The following is a 17827-nucleotide window of genomic DNA, read 5'->3' on the forward strand; positions in this document are numbered from 1 at the left end:
TTATCTAAAATTACTTTGTCGCTATTTATTAAGAAGGAGGGCTTTTTATCAAGTAATAGTTTAACAGAAATACATGATCAAAAAGAAGTAACAACAATAATGGCTGAATGGACGCATATGGGACAGACACGGCGTACGCCCCGCCCTAAAACCTGGAAAGAAAAGTTTTGCAGAGTATCTTGAATATACATAATATGTATCTACGTAAATTATTGAATTGCCCATATTTGTATATATATATCAAAATTTAAAATATGATATGATTGGTACTTTCGTATTTCTACCAAGATCGCACATCTTATCATTGAGGAACACAAGGGAAGAAAACTGCCGCGTAGTCTGAAGTAAGCGATCTCTGCGCCGTTTACTCCGACAATGCTAAACTTTCTGATGAGAAAGACACTGTAAAGGTAAAGATACGAAACCATCCTAAGCAGATCCAATATTAAAATGTTAAAATGTGTACTTGTATGTCCATGTCATCGCAGACCAACAAAAATGATTATGTTGGTTTCAAAACAGCAAAGCAAAATAATATTTACGCAACATGTTTTGTCTTGTTTTAACTCCAGCGGTTGTTTCGTCAATTTGATTGGCTGGCAGTTCTTTCATTTTTGATGACCTGTCATTGTTGTAAGAATTCACATGTGGTTATAGTGACCCTATAGTCAGAGGAAATAAACCACATCGAATTTCAAAATGTGTGGAACTATAAGTAATAGCAGACGTCTAATGTATTCCATTTACCAATTTCTTGGTAACTATGATAGATAAAAAAAACTTTTATTTGATGAAATGATTTTTATGATTAGGCCTACTCAAGTCCAGAGGGTCATTAAAGTTGTAGAACGACTCCATATTAGAGTCATTGAAAGGCAAAATTGAACCAAGAGACCCATTCAGGCTTCTGGAAGCCTCTTTTTCTTGTTCTTAAGTCTTGTTCATTTACTTTTGTTACTTTGTATGTATTATTTTAGTTGCTTTATTAACTTTGTTGTGATTGTCTGTTTCCCATGTCTGGACGATGTTCCTGAATTACATTCTTTTGATTTCCACCAGAATCTGAGTTCCCTCGATTACTCTTATGAGAAATGAAAAGGTGAGGATAATCAAATAAGCTCACAGTGCAATTGTATGATAGGACACCTTTTCAAACAATTTTAATTACAAATATATGTACGTCTCAAAATCCACTTTCAGTTTGAACAAAACTGTTTCAAAAAGTATTAAAAAATTCTGCATAAAAGATAAAAGTGTATTGGTGAACACCTTACAAGGTTGAAGTCATCACTACAGAAGTTTTTATGTCATCATCATGAACCCGTGGATCGTTATGGTGTATCCATCTGCGCCATGAAAACTGATTTATTCTAGTTTGTTTTCCTTTCCTCTTTCGTCTACCCCGGACTTGACTTTTTATGAGCAATTCGGCGGGTGTTTCTAGAAAAGCAGAGGACGCTTACCCTACCGATGCAACTGATCCATGCTCCCAGTTTTTAGTGGAGTCCGAGTTGCTCATTTACTTTTGTTACTTTGTATGTATGATTTTAGTTCCTTCATGTTCTTTGTTATGTGTGTCTGTTTTCCGTGTCTGGTCTTTGTCCCGGGATTACATTTTTTTTATTATCGCTATAACCTTGGTTCCCTTGATAATTCTTTCAAACAAAAGGGGTACAGCCTTGGCATAATCTTATGATTTTGTTTTTCCCTATCCTCCTATCTTACTGCATTGTTTAATTAGGAAAAAAAGGTTGTCTGTTTTGAAAGCATTGTTAAAATAAATAACTATAGAGTAATGAAGTGGTAAAATGCAATGAGTAAAAGTTCATGATGTGTATATCATTTTCCCATCATTGACGTATGATAATATGTTGTCTATTACCAATTAATAATTTACATGGACCACCATATAAATATACTGTCCGACATATATCCATTGTTGAAATCATTATAAACATGTTCAAACATAGGCTACTTTATTATTCTAATTTTTTATTACACCTACAATATTTAAATATAAAATTTGAAATGAATTATTATATTTGCAATTTTTTGGACAATTGTAAAGAACCACGATAATTTCCGATTGGAAATAATCGTCATTTTTTTACCACAACTTTTCTGTTTCCTTCATCTTTCCCTACTATATCTCGTGATATATATGGCCTGCATAAGGGAAGTCAAGAGATCCAGGACTGGGTACTGTAAACGTAATAATATTTGCGGTTGCTGATTCTTGCAGATTATGTCGAGTGAACATATTTGCTGTTACAATAATCGCGGTTTCAAAAAATGATAAGCGTTATATGGTGTTAAAATTCAATTTCATGTGTACTTTTTGGCGCTTTTTTTTTGTCCGCCGCGAAACCATCGAAAATTAGTACACCATGAAAATAACCACCCATGAGTTTGAGTGATGACTATCATATTTTTTGTAGTTATTACTTTAATCTTGTAGCAACAAAGACTCACAGAATGCAAATAAAATTTTCTGAAAAAAATATATACCCATGCATATATATGGTTATCATACAAACCATTCAAAAATATACTAAAATTTGCAAAAAAGTCAGGTTTAAAATGGTCAAATTTCCCGCAAAATATCTTGTAATTGTATTTCAGGTTCTAAAACTGTCAATATTTTTTCTTTAGAAACCCCCTACTTCATATGGGCATCCCAGTTAGATTTTTTTGTATTTCACTTTGTAATCCATTTATCAAGTTTAGCATGGTAAAAATGGACTTTCTTTCACTCTCACGTGGAGGTAAAACTGTCATTGAAAATATATGCAAATTGCAAAATAATTTTACCAGTCCCTTTTTCAGAATAAGTTTAATCTACAATAAAATTATTTTTTTAATAACTATAGAAACCACGGGTTTCCATTTACGTCGTTTTTCATCCCTAGCGAAACTAAAATTAACTGTGGAGTGCTAACCTAATAGTTAATTACCAGCAGTAGGAGAGTGATGGAAGTATCAGAGTTACACATGATTATGAAATTATTTGTATACTTTGCGCATGGGCAATTTCTATATTCCTTAGTTATTAATAACTGAAGCAGCACCCTGGCTGGGACGGTGCCTGGCAACTGCCAAACAATACAATTTTACATTATAAGGTCATCCCCCCATTACTTGGAATCATTCAAGTTTTGCTAAATAAGAATTCTGATGTTAATCATTTGAAATAAGTGAAATTACCATTTGAATTGATTCTAAATCATTAAACAATAACTAGCAGAAAGCGACAATAGACAGATATTCAAAGTTTTTTGCAAATGTTAAACGTTGGCCAAGTTCCACCTTGAAGTCAATGTCTTTAAACTTGCTCTGTGATTAACAAAAATTACAAAGAAGAATAAAAAAAATAAATAAGAAAATGGTTAAACAAGGTAATAAAGTTACTTATAATTAAATACTTAATTATCAATGTTTTGTTTGTATAAGTGTTCGATTAAAGAGTAATCAAGGGAACCAAGGCTATAGCGGTAATCAAAAGAATGTAATCCAGGGACAAAAACCAGACATGGAAAACAGACATACACAACAAAGAACATAAAGTAACTAAAATCGTACATACAAAGTAACAAAAGTAAATGAGCAACTCGGACTCCACTAAAAACTGGCAGCATGGACCAGGTGCACCGGTAGGATAGGCGTCCTCTGCTTTTCTAGAAACATCCGCCGAATTGCTCATAAAAAGTCAAGTCCGGGGTAGACAAACGAGGAAAGGAAAATTATGACCCGTTGAATACATCAGTTTTCATGGTGCTGATGAATACACCATAACGATCCACGAGTTCATGATGACGACCATAAAACTTCTGTAGTGATGACTTCAATCTGGTAGCAACATAACCCTGTTCCAGAGGCCTATTTGTTAGAGTTCTAGCGTGAAACAAAACGTCTGCGTAGTTTCGGCAAGCTCTGGCATAACGTATGAGTTGCGATATGAACACTCCATACGCAGGAGCCGAAGGGATGTTGCCACAGATGAAAGGAAACTTGACAATTCTGAATGAAAAGTCATCACGTTTGTCGTAAAGTTTGGTCAATAGTTTTCTTTTACCATCGATTTCTAAGTGTAAGTCAAGATATGAGGCTGACTTCATAGTGTCTGTAGTATCCTTTATCTCAAGTTCTTCGGGGTAGATGCGATGTATCAAATCCCCGAAATTAGGACTGTTTAAAGAAAATACGTCATGTATATAGCGGAAACTGAGATTGACGGATCTAGCCAAACGATATTCTCTCTTTCTGATCAGATCAACTATAAAGTCAGCCTCATAAGAGTAAATGAATATTTGATTTGGATTTGACTTTTTTTTATGAGCAACACGGTGGATGTTTCTAGAAAAGCAAATGACGCTTACCATATCGGTACACCTAGTCCATGCTCCCAGTTTTTAGTGGAGTCCGAATTGCTCATTTATTTTTGTTACTTTGTATGTATTATTTTAGTTATTTTATGTGGAAAAAAAACGCTTTGCACCTGTTTTATTAAAACAAATAAAAATTACAAAAATTGCAAAAATTTGGTAACATTATCCAGAATGTACCATGACTTTTTCCCTCTAAAACATGATTACAGTAACATAAATTCTACAGAACTATAACAAATGAGAAAACAGAATATTGTTATTGTTTCACCAGAGTTATTTTTTATCCTAACATACTCCAGTAGTCAACCACTGAAATTCCTTACAGTTAGTTTTTTTCATGTATAGGAAAACTTCTCATACAGCAGCTTAACTGCATGAGTGAAGATGTCTACTTAAATAACCACAGAGTTTAAGATCCATTTTTACTAATTCAATAGATGATTCATTCAGCAAAACTGGTATTTAACTTGGGCAGAGGTCACGGTCAACTCAATCTGATTAAGTTCAGAACAATTTCTGCATGAAACGTTCACTTGTAGTGATTGTTGTGAGCCATGCAAAGAACGAGGTCAGTATAAACCTTCTGTCTACCATGTGTTTGACATGTTCTAATACATTATGCAAAGACTGCCAATATACAACAAGGCACTCAGTGCTACAAAAAAGCAATGTGTTTCCTAGTATTAAAGATTCAAAAAAACTGGAACAGTACATTACAATCTACATATCATTCACATAAAGATACCACATAAGTTTATCTTGCTCATGACTTTCAATGTTGTGAAATATGTTTCCGGAAGGCTGATATATGTTGCAGTGTAAAACATGTCAGAGTCCACACAGTATATTAACGGTCTTCAATGATTTGTACAATAGAAAATTCGATTTGTGAGAAATAAACTGGTATAGACAAAACTAATGAGAAACAAACGAGTTACTGACAAAAGTTGAACTGAGTTGAGTGGTAGGAAAAGAGCTTTGAAACAATATCTAGATAAAATTGAAGGAGAGGCAACGTATATTTTCAAAGAATATTGTTTATAAGAACTCCATAATTGACGAAGAGATGGGAAACACTAAGGAGATAATAAATTATTCTTGGCGGCGAAAAGAAACTTAGACAGTTTGATTTTCTTCAAATTTCTAATAGTCAGAAAAAAGTTAATGCAAATCTGCTTCTAGAAGAATCCGAGGACCACCAAACAAGTTGCTGTAAGGTTGAGCATTGCGGACGAAGTCTTTGAATTAAAAGCGCACAAAAACATTATTGAAATCTTTCTTTTTAAATATGTTACCAGCGTGCATAGGGCACAAATAGCAGTAAAAATTCGAACCTGCTAAAAATTACATCATTATTTTTTTATAGAACGTCGTAACACGGAAGTAGCCTTTCAATGTATGAGGTTGTCAGAAATGACTTGATCGTAATGTCCGATAGTCATGGTTTAAAAAAACAAATGGTTATTAGAAAGCAATATTTCATTTGATTCATTGAATGAATTTATAGCTGATATTGTACATACCGCCGAGGGAACAACTGAAATTTGCCAAATCTCTTCTATATAAAACATGAACCGGTGAAATAGTGTCACTGAGTCGTATGTTTGATAATTATTTATTGTGACATGTGACGTTAACTCGATCCTCCATCCTATATAAAAACATCTAGATGAACTGTCCTGTACTATCATACATCGTGGAAAAAGTGATAACCCTAGATTTAACCTACGAGGAGGAATCACCCGGCCAGCAAAAGCTACTAGTATATCTTTATACAGCCTAGCTGAACGAGTGGTCTTGGACAATGAACTAAGTGCATGCCATAGAGGTCACAGCGGTGCAAATACTAGTCCCGCTGAGGGAACAGCTAAAATTTTCAAAGCCGTCAGCGTAGAGGAAAGGTTCGAATCCTCAATTGCAAAAATGCAGAATCGTATCGATGCCAGTGTTTGGATTTAGCTTTAAGCTTAATTAAATATAAGTATGCTCATCCTTGTATCAACATTCTATGTTGATCAAAGTATTGCATGCCAATTATCAAAATAGTAATGTACTAGTGCAACCTGTAAGAGTTCAAAATCCCATTAGACTTTTTATATGTATATAACTTTGTGTGGCTGTACCTGTATTTCGCAATAGATACTGTCTTACCCGATACTATCAGAGAATGTTCTGTCCAAAACGCAATTCATTTACATTATGCGCCAAAGTTCACGCTCTTTAATTAATTACGAAGAAGTATAACTTTATTAATGAAAGCTATATTCTTATGTAGCATAGTTAACCGGGAAGTCTACGAAGTGCAGCTAAAGTTAGGATGTAATTTAAGACTTGATTTAATACTTGTGTGTGTGTGTGTCATACAATGTAAAACAATGCACGTTTTTTTCTTTTTCATATGTATTTTTGATCCTCTATTTGTAATATTTTGTAACAAGTAGATGTATGTTTTTGTTCATAGAGTTTGTGGTTTATTAGATAAATAATGTTAATTAAAACAAATCGTAAGAATTCTTTCAATCAGTTCAAAGGAGTTTTATTCAGTCCCTTCATGCAGTGACTAGGTGGAACGATTACTAATCCTAGGTTTAATGAAAATACATTATTTTCCCAAATCCATGCTACAATTAAGCAATGGTACCGTAAAGCGACATATCAATGCCATAGTATTATGGTTGATTGGATAAGAAAAGGATTAAGTTTGTTCACATTTTTTTATGATAATAGAAACACAAATTAGTTCTCGGAAACCCCATCCTTTTAATACTTGATCCGATTATTTTCTTTATGAATAAGTTCTTATTATCAAATATATTGTACACGACAGAATACGATTTATATTCTTGAGAAATTCAAGTAAAAGTAAAACATACACTTAAACGGTAAGGAGATTGAATTTTACTTTTAAATATAATTTGGATTAATTTTTACCGACATTTTTTTCATCAGCTGAAACTCCAAAACTTACACATATAATACACAATTACTTTGAGATTTGTTTTCATCTAAAATTTATCTCATCTTTTTATCCAAGCTCTGTCTGTCTAAAACATGGTGAAACATGCAGATCGTTTTATAATATTATAAAAAAAATTATCTAACATCTTTTTTGAACGAACAAACATAAAAAAAATTGAAGAAATATAAATGAGTCTGTTTAGTCAGAGAAAAATTGTCTCCTTGCATGTAACCTCAAAAACCTGCTGTGATAAGATACAATTTCTTGTTTAATCAATCATTTTTGAAACGTCCGAAAAATTCCGTCATCACTCCACATCGGGCCTTATAAGAATGCAACTATAGAGTTCTTATCATTAGAATAACAAAAAAAATTTGTACTTTACAGATGATTCCCTATGTTTTATACTTCTGCTTGGTTACCGTATTTGCTTTATATCACTGTCCGAAAAGTGAGGATCATTGTTTTACTTCATTGGAAATTAACTATGGATTTACAAGAAGGACGACTCTTCTCAAAAGCTCAGGACATAAGATTCAGGATATTGACGACGTGATAATTGCAGATGGTTGGAACAAAACGAAACTCTTCATCAACGCAAACGGAAGTCTTCCTGGTCCTGATATCATGTAATACAAGAATAAGAGAATAACTATTCTTGTCAAGAACATGCTAATCAATGAATCAGTAACAATTCACTGGTACGGAATTGATCAATTAAATTGGCTCGCTGGATGGGGTCGCCTTTGTTATATCCAATTACACCAGGTCATGGCTATGAATATAGCTTTCAACCTCGGTTTGGTGGATCTTACTGGTCCCACTCTCACATGGGAAACCAGAGAGACGCTGGTCTTTATCCGTCGGTTATCGTTCTTCGATACACCGAAACTGTACCTTTTCCAAATCAACAAATTGTATTACTTCAAGAATATGACCATGTTTATGTTCCCGTTTCGTTGAAAAAAAACATGAACCTTTGGAAGAACCCGAATACATTCATCCCATAATGATAAATAGTAAGGTTGCTATGAAGGTAGTGAAACGCCAATTCTTAGTTCGTTTAATCTGTCACAGAACGCAAATGCTTCTCCTTTCCTTTTCCGAATCATTAGTGCGGCATCAAGCTTCACTCTTCTTTTACAAATACCAGAGCTAAAACAGAAAGTAGTAGAAACTGATGGATTGAAAATAAATCCTAATATATTTGATAAACAAATAGTTTAGCCAGCCGAATATGACTTCGAAATCGATACATTTTGCAGATCAGTCAGCGTACACTATACTGTTCACATCATAGATAGAAAAATCTTTCCGTCAAAGACGATGTTTATGGACTTGCATATATAACTAACCTTGCAATATGGTATAAGACACAGAGACCACAAAGTTGCAATTTAGAAGCCGAATTACAAATCCTTAATTGTCTTTTTCTCATTTATCCAAATCATCCTAACGAACACTGCATTCCAGTCTCAAATTTTTCATCAAGAGCACGCTCAGATGCAATAAGTTTTGACGTTGATGACGTAGAAAGAACAAACAAAACACCATCAATGGACGCAAATTCATATGGCTAACCGTCAGTGCCCTTACCCAGCAATGAAATCTTGAAGAGACATGATGTGACTGTGTTTATTCCCTTGATCTTGAGTCGAGTCGGGTTCGGAAATGAGAATGATTTTTTTTAAATTTAGGAAAGGACTCATCCGTTCTACATCCAATTTACATGCACGGACATACATTTGAAGTCTTGAAAATGGAATTTCCCGAGGTATCAAGTGACGGTAGTAGTATTATCCCAACGAAACACATCAACTGTAGCAAAGCACTTCTAAATAATGAAAGTTCTTGCAATGCATCGTGTTGGACTGATCTGGCATGGAATGATTATAGAAATATACCCTAGAGGACCCGGACAGAAAGGATACAACTGCTGTACCATTTGGGGATACGTGATCATCAGAATATATGCAACCAACCCTGGGGTGTGGTTTATGCACTGTCACATAGATGAGCATATGTTCAATGGGATGGCAATTATGCTGAACGAGTCGTATACATCCATCCTAGAAAGCAAATACCTCCCTGATGGTCTTCCAACTTGCCATAGCTTTAATCAGACAACTATAGAAAGTCTGGGATCTTCAATGCCTATAACTAATTGTGGTAAGTTTAATTGCTGTATCACAAAATTATTAAATGTTCAACATAATAATTAATTACTATGATCAATTAATCAAATACACTGTGTCGACCTTCTCAATCTTCTTATCATTTTACTTGGATCTTGAAAAGTCACTCCTCTGTTATGTTTGTCAAAGTATATCACTATATCGTCTTCTCAATCTTCTTATCATTTTACTTGGATCTTGAAAAGTCACTCCTCTGTTATGTTTGTCAAAGTAAATCACTGTGTCGTCTTCTCAATCTTCTTATCATTTTACTTGGATCTTGAAAAGTCACTCCTCTGTTATGTTTGTCAAAGTATATCATGCCAAACCTTGAGATTGATTAAGACGCTTATTCCTAAACTTTTATTAGACATCCACTGAAATTTTTACACCAATGGAACCAGTCTCCTGTGAGGCGAAATAGGAATGCAAGAAAATATTTTTATTAAAAAAGACACGCACAATCCCCCCAAAATGGAATGAATTTAAGAACACCGCAAGAAAAAATCGCAAAAACACAAAAATAAATACAATTAAATAAATATCTTACAGGAAATAATTTCAGCAAGGTTTTTAAATGGCCGTAAAAGGACACGTTTGTTATAACATCTTGTAGATATATTGCGCCTAGTCGTACGTCTCGAATATCAAGTCATTTCTTACTTATATACAGAATTATAAATATAATCGTGTAAAGTAGGCAATGGTAAAGACAATATTGTTAACTATTAACTTATTACTATAAATTTAATTTTTAGAAGCAAATTCATCAGTTGTGTATGTCTTGGGGTCTTTTTACTGCAATCGGTGTGTCGCTACATTAATACAGCGTAAACCACAGCGGAATAAGAAAGAGTCTGGGGTTGGTGGTCAAATAGAGATGACAGGTCTTTAGGACTCTAACAAATAGGCTTCTGGAACAGGGTTATGTTGCTACAAGATTGAAGTTATCACTACAGAAGTTTTATAGTCGTCATCATGAACTCATGGATCGTTATGGTGTATCCATTAGCACCATGAAAACTGATGTATTCAACGGGTCATAGTTTTCCTTTCCTCGTTTGTCTACCCCGGGCTTGACTCTTTATGAGCAATTCGGTGTTTCTAGAAAAGCAGAGGACGCTTACCCTACCGGTGCACCTACTCCATGCTCCCAGTTTTTAGTGGAGTCCGAGTTGCTCATTTACTTTTGTTACTTTGTATGTACGATTTTAGTTACTTTATGTTCTTTGTTGTGTATGCCTGTTTTCCATGTCTGGTCTTTGTGCCTCTATTACATTCTTTTGATTACTGCTATAACCTTGGTTCCCTTGATTACTCTTTAGAATGGCGGTCAAAATGGTGAATAAACAATGTCTTGAACATTGTATTAATTATAAAAAGATACATTTCTTTCAAGATTAAGGATCAATTCCTTAATTTTAATATAATAATACTACCGTCTATCTACTTTGTAATTTTGTTCGTTCTCATTCTTAAAAATATAACGCAATAATATGATGAACTAGAAAAAAATCTTAAATTAACACTTCATCCAAAAAAACCAAATCGAACCACTTGTAACAATTTGACCTGAAGTAGTTTTGAAGTAGCCAGACTCTAAAATCATCTTTTTCGCTTTTTAATTGTTTATTTTATTATTATTATTGTTTGTTAGTTTTGAAAAAAATTGTAATATATTTGATAATGTATATGCTATACTTTTATATTTCTCCTTACAAAACTTTTTTTTCTCGCAATGCAATGCCTTTTTACGCATTTTCTAAACATCTTTATAAACAATTTTCCGAAATTAAAATTTAAAAATAGAAAACATCGTCATATTTATTTGAAACATGTCTTAAATATAAAATGATCTTGAACTTTTATCATTTATGAAAATTTCAACGTATACGTATACACTTTATACACTTATAAAGTAAGTAACTTATTTTTATCTTTATATTTCTATTTTATTATTTTTTGCATTAATTACCTAGTTACAGAACTATAAGTTACATTAGCTCACACAGCAAATACTTAGTATCAGCTTAAACTTTCACAAACGCGTATATCAATGTACGCTTCTGAGACATTGAAAAATGTATTGTAAATTTTCGGTATTTATTTGGTAAATTTTACTTTTACTTTTATAAATTAATTGATGGTTATTAGAAACTTTAACTTCCTTGGCTGCTCATGCGAACGTCACATGATTTGAATAACTATTTAGTGGGCTTTGTAAAATTAAGTAAATATTTTATTACAACAAATCCTTTAAAGTGTTAAATTTTAAACATTGAATATATTATTTATGGTGATGCAGCGACTACTAGTAAGTACTTAGACAAAAAATAAAGAAACTGTAACTTCCCTGTTTCGATAAACTCTAACTCCCCTGTTTCGATACTAATTTGGAATTTGGTTTATGATTTAAAATTCATGATTTCAGTAAACACATATTTTTTTACTTCGGTATACGATTTGTAATATACAATCCATTGTAGAATTTACAGTAGTTTTTGTTTGTTTGTTTCGCAGGTTTAATATCTTCTGTATTTTGAAAAAGTAGTCTTATAATTTGTTAAACACTGTTTTTTTTTTCACAAAAGAAAGATATTAATAGATTATAAATAGTTTTGTTTTCAAAAAATCGAAACAAAAAGTAGATATGTCATATTTATTTAAATCAAATAAGACGGCACAAAAAAACTCGAAAAAACTTGCAGTATTAACTACAACAAATAACGTACATGTTTGAGTTCATTTATGATACTTTTCCATGTAAGGTATTTCATACAGATATGATTTGTTTAAATACTGTTTCGATATCGTCACCATAAATCAGGTTAATTATATGATCAAACCGTTTTTTTTCTTGTTTCATTTTGTTAAATAAAAGTTGAAAATTCTGAAGCACATGACCAGGAATTTTACTGAAAAGGGAAATAGTGGATCAAAGTCATCGCGGTTTGTTATAGAAAGAGTAATGAAGAGAACCAAGGTTATTTCGGTAATCAAAAGAATGTAATTCTGGGACCAGGACCAGACATGAAAAACAGACACACACAACAAAGAACATAAAGTAATACTAAAAGCATACATACAAAGTAATAAAACCAAATGAGCAACCCGGACTCCACTAAAAACTGGCAGCATGGACCAGATGCACCGGTAGGGTAAGCGTCCTCTGCTTTTCTAGATACATCCGCAAAGTTGCTCAGAAAAAGTCCGGTCCGGGGTAGACAAACGAGGAAAGAAAAACTATGACACGTTGAATAAATCAGTTATCATGGTGCAGATTGATACACCATAACGATCCACGAGTTCATGATGACGACCATAAAACTTCTGTAGTGATGACTTCAATTTTGTAGCAACATAACCCTGTTCCAGAAGCCTATTTGTTAGAGTTCTAGCGCCATACAAAAAGTCTGCATAGTTTCGGCAAGCTTTGGCATAACGTATGAGTTGTGATATGAACACTTCATACGCAGGTGCTGAAGGGATATTGCCACAGATGAAAGGAAACTTGACGATGATTCTGAATGAAAAGTCATCACGTATGTCGTAAAGTTTGGTCAATAGTTTTCCTTTACCATCGATTTCTAAGTGTAAGTCAAGATATGAGGCTGACTTCACAGTGTCTGTAGTATCCTTTATCTCAAGTTCTTTGGGGTAGTTGCGATGTATCAAATCCCGAAAATTAGGATTGTTTAAAGATAATACGTCATCTATATAGCGAAAACTGAGATTAAAGGATCTAGCCTAACGATATTCTTTCTTTCGGATCAGATCAGCTATAAAGTCAGCCTCATAAGAATGAAGCAATAGGTCAGCAAGTACAGGAGCTATACTTTTATATTTCTCCTTACAAAACTTTTTTTCTCACAATGCAATGCCTTTTTACGCATTTTCTAAACATCTTTATAAACAATTTTCCGAAATTCAAATTTAAAAATAGAAAACATCGTCATATTTATTGCATTAATTACCTAGTTACAGAACTATAAGTTACATTAGCTCAGACAGCAAATACTTAGTATCAGCTTAAACTTTCACAAACGCGTATATCAATGTACGCTTCTGAGACATTGAAAAATGTATTGTAAATTTTCGGTATTTATTTGGTAAATTTTACTTTTACTTTTATAAATTAATTGATGGTTATTAGAAACTTTAACTTCCTTGGCTGCTCATGCGAACGTCACATGATTTGAATAACTATTTAGTGGGCTTTGTAAAATTAAGTAAATATTTTATTACAACAAATCCTTTAAAGTGTTAAATTTTAAACATTGAATATATTATTTATGGTGATGCAGCGACTACTAGTAAGTACTTAGACAAAAAATAAAGAAACTGTAACTTCCCTGTTTCGATAAACTCTAACTCCCCTGTTTCGATAAACTCTAACTCCCCTGTTTCGATACTAATTTTGAATTTGGTTTGTGATTTAAAATTTATGATTTCAGTAAACACATATTTTTTTACTTCGGTATACGATTTGTAATATACAATCCATTGTAGAATTTACAGTAGTTTTTGTTTGTTTGTTTCGCAGGTTTAATATCTTCTGTATTTTGAAAAAGTAGTCTTATAATTTGTTAAACACTGTTTTTTTTTTCACAAAAGAAAGATATTAATAGATTATAAATAGTTTTGTTTTCAAAAAATCGAAACAAAAAGTAGATATGTCATATTTATTTAAATCAAATAAGACGGCACAAAAAAACTCGAAAAAACTTGCAGTATTAACTACAACAAATAACGTACATGTTTGAGTTCATTTATGATACTTTTCCATGTAAGGTATTTCATACAGATATGATTTGTTTAAATACTGTTTCGATATCGTCACCATAAATCAGGTTAATTATATGATCAAACCGTTTTTTTTCTTGTTTCATTTTGTTAAATAAAAGTTGAAAATTCTGAAGCACATGACCAGGAATTTTACTGAAAAGGGAAATAGTGGATCAAAGTCATCGCGGTTTGTTATAGAAAGAGTAATGAAGAGAACCAAGGTTATTTCGGTAATCAAAAGAATGTAATTCTGGGACCAGGACCAGACATGAAAAACAGACACACACAACAAAGAACATAAAGTAATACTAAAAGCATACATACAAAGTAATAAAACCAAATGAGCAACCCGGACTCCACTAAAAACTGGCAGCATGGACCAGATGCACCGGTAGGGTAAGCGTCCTCTGCTTTTCTAGATACATCCGCAAAGTTGCTCAGAAAAAGTCCGGTCCGGGGTAGACAAACGAGGAAAGAAAAACTATGACACGTTGAATAAATCAGTTATCATGGTGCAGATTGATACACCATAACGATCCACGAGTTCATGATGACGACCATAAAACTTCTGTAGTGATGACTTCAATTTTGTAGCAACATAACCCTGTTCCAGAAGCCTATTTGTTAGAGTTCTAGCGCCATACAAAAAGTCTGCATAGTTTCGGCAAGCTTTGGCATAACGTATGAGTTGTGATATGAACACTTCATACGCAGGTGCTGAAGGGATATTGCCACAGATGAAAGGAAACTTGACGATGATTCTGAATGAAAAGTCATCACGTATGTCGTAAAGTTTGGTCAATAGTTTTCCTTTACCATCGATTTCTAAGTGTAAGTCAAGATATGAGGCTGACTTCACAGTGTCTGTAGTATCCTTTATCTCAAGTTCTTTGGGGTAGTTGCGATGTATCAAATCCCGAAAATTAGGATTGTTTAAAGATAATACGTCATCTATATAGCGAAAACTGAGATTAAAGGATCTAGCTAAACGATATTCTTTCTTTCGGATCAGATCAGCCATAAAGTCAGCCTCATAAGAATGAAGCAATAGGTCAGCAAGTAGAGGAGCTATACTTTTATATTTCTCCTTACAAAACTTTTTTTCTCACAATGCAATGCCTTTTTACGCATTTTCTAAACATCTTTATAAACAATTTTCCGAAATTGAAATTTAAAAATAGAAAACATCGTCATATTTATTGTAAACATATCTTAAATATAAAATGATCTTGAACTTTTATCATTTATGAAAATTTCAACGTATACGTATACACTTTATACACTTATAAAGTAAGTAACTTATTTTTATCTTTATATTTCTATTTTATTATTTTATGCATTAATTACCTAGTTACAGAACTATAAGTTACATTAGCTCACACAGCAAATACTTAGTATCAGCTTAAACTTTCACAAACGCGTATATCAATGTACGCTTCTGAGACATTGAAAAATGTATTGTAAATTTTCGGTATTTATTTGGTAAATTGTACTTTTACTTTTATAAATTAATTGATGGTTATTAGAAACTTTAACTTCCTTGGCTGCTCATGCGAACGTCACATGATTTGAATAAATATTTAGTGGGCTTTGTAAAATTAAGTAAATATTTTATTACAACAAATCCTTTAAAGTGTTAAATTTTAAACATTGAATATATTATTTATGGTGATGCAGCGACTACTAGTAAGTACTTAGACAAAAAATAAAGAAACTGTAACTTCCCTGTTTCGATAAACTCTAACTCCCCTGTTTCGATACTAATTTGGAATTTGGTTTATGATTTAAAATTCATGATTTCAGTAAACACATATTTTTTTACTTCGGTATACGATTTGTAATATACAATCCATTGTAGAATTTACAGTAGTTTTTGTTTGTTTGTTTCGCAGGTTTAATATCTTCTGTATTTTGAAAAAGTAGTCTTATAATTTGTTAAACACTGTTTTTTTTTTCACAAAAGAAAGATATTAATAGATTATAAATAGTTTTGTTTTCAAAAAATCGAAACAAAAAGTAGATATGTCATATTTATTTAAATCAAATAAGACGGCACAAAAAAACTCGAAAAAACTTGCAGTATTAACTACAACAAATAACGTACATGTTTGAGTTCATTTATGATACTTTTCCATGTAAGGTATTTCATACAGATATGATTTGTTTAAATACTGTTTCGATATCGTCACCATAAATCAGGTTAATTATATGATCAAACCGTTTTTTTTCTTGTTTCATTTTGTTAAATAAAAGTTGAAAATTCTGAAGCACATGACCAGGAATTTTACTGAAAAGGGAAATAGTGGATCAAAGTCATCGCGGTTTGTTATAGAAAGAGTAATGAAGAGAACCAAGGTTATTTCGGTAATCAAAAGAATGTAATTCTGGGACCAGGACCAGACATGAAAAACAGACACACACAACAAAGAACATAAAGTAATACTAAAAGCATACATACAAAGTAATAAAACCAAATGAGCAACCCGGACTCCACTAAAAACTGGCAGCATGGACCAGATGCACCGGTAGGGTAAGCGTCCTCTGCTTTTCTAGATACATCCGCAAAGTTGCTCAGAAAAAGTCCGGTCCGGGGTAGACAAACGAGGAAAGAAAAACTATGACACGTTGAATAAATCAGTTATCATGGTGCAGATTGATACACCATAACGATCCACGAGTTCATGATGACGACCATAAAACTTCTGTAGTGATGACTTCAATTTTGTAGCAACATAACCCTGTTCCAGAAGCCTATTTGTTAGAGTTCTAGCGCCATACAAAAAGTCTGCATAGTTTCGGCAAGCTTTGGCATAACGTATGAGTTGTGATATGAACACTTCATACGCAGGTGCTGAAGGGATATTGCCACAGATGAAAGGAAACTTGACGATGATTCTGAATGAAAAGTCATCACGTATGTCGTAAAGTTTGGTCAATAGTTTTCCTTTACCATCGATTTCTAAGTGTAAGTCAAGATATGAGGCTGACTTCACAGTGTCTGTAGTATCCTTTATCTCAAGTTCTTTGGGGTAGTTGCGATGTATCAAATCCCGAAAATTAGGATTGTTTAAAGATAATACGTCATCTATATAGCGAAAACTGAGATTAAAGGATCTAGCTAAACGATATTCTTTCTTTCGGATCAGATCAGCCATAAAGTCAGCCTCATAAGAGTGAAGCAATAGGTCAGCAAGTAGAGGAGCTATACTTTTATATTTCTCCTTACAAAACTTTTTTTCTCACAATGCAATGCCTTTTTACGCATTTTCTAAACATCTTTATAAACAATTTTCCGAAATTGAAATTTAAAAATAGAAAACATCGTCATATTTATTGTAAACATATCTTAAATATAAAATGATCTTGAACTTTTATCATTTATGAAAATTTCAACGTATACGTATACACTTTATACACTTATAAAGTAAGTAACTTATTTTTATCTTTATATTTCTATTTTATTATTTTATGCATTAATTACCTAGTTACAGAACTATAAGTTACATTAGCTCACACAGCAAATA

At 32.8% G+C, this 17827-nt stretch overlaps 1 pseudogene; it reads left to right on the plus strand.

Annotated features, from left to right (window-relative positions):
• The first annotated feature begins 8581 nt into the window (after window positions 1–8581).
• Window positions 8582–9666, plus strand: LOC148616215 (multicopper oxidase 3-like; annotated as a pseudogene).
• The last annotated feature ends 8161 nt before the right edge of the window (window positions 9667–17827 follow it).

This window comes from Perna viridis, chromosome 5 (assembly GCF_037379345.1).
Source record: "Perna viridis isolate PV_CMFRI_1.1 ecotype Kerala chromosome 5, ASM3737934v1, whole genome shotgun sequence".
Classification (NCBI taxonomy): domain Eukaryota; kingdom Metazoa; phylum Mollusca; class Bivalvia; order Mytilida; family Mytilidae; genus Perna; species Perna viridis.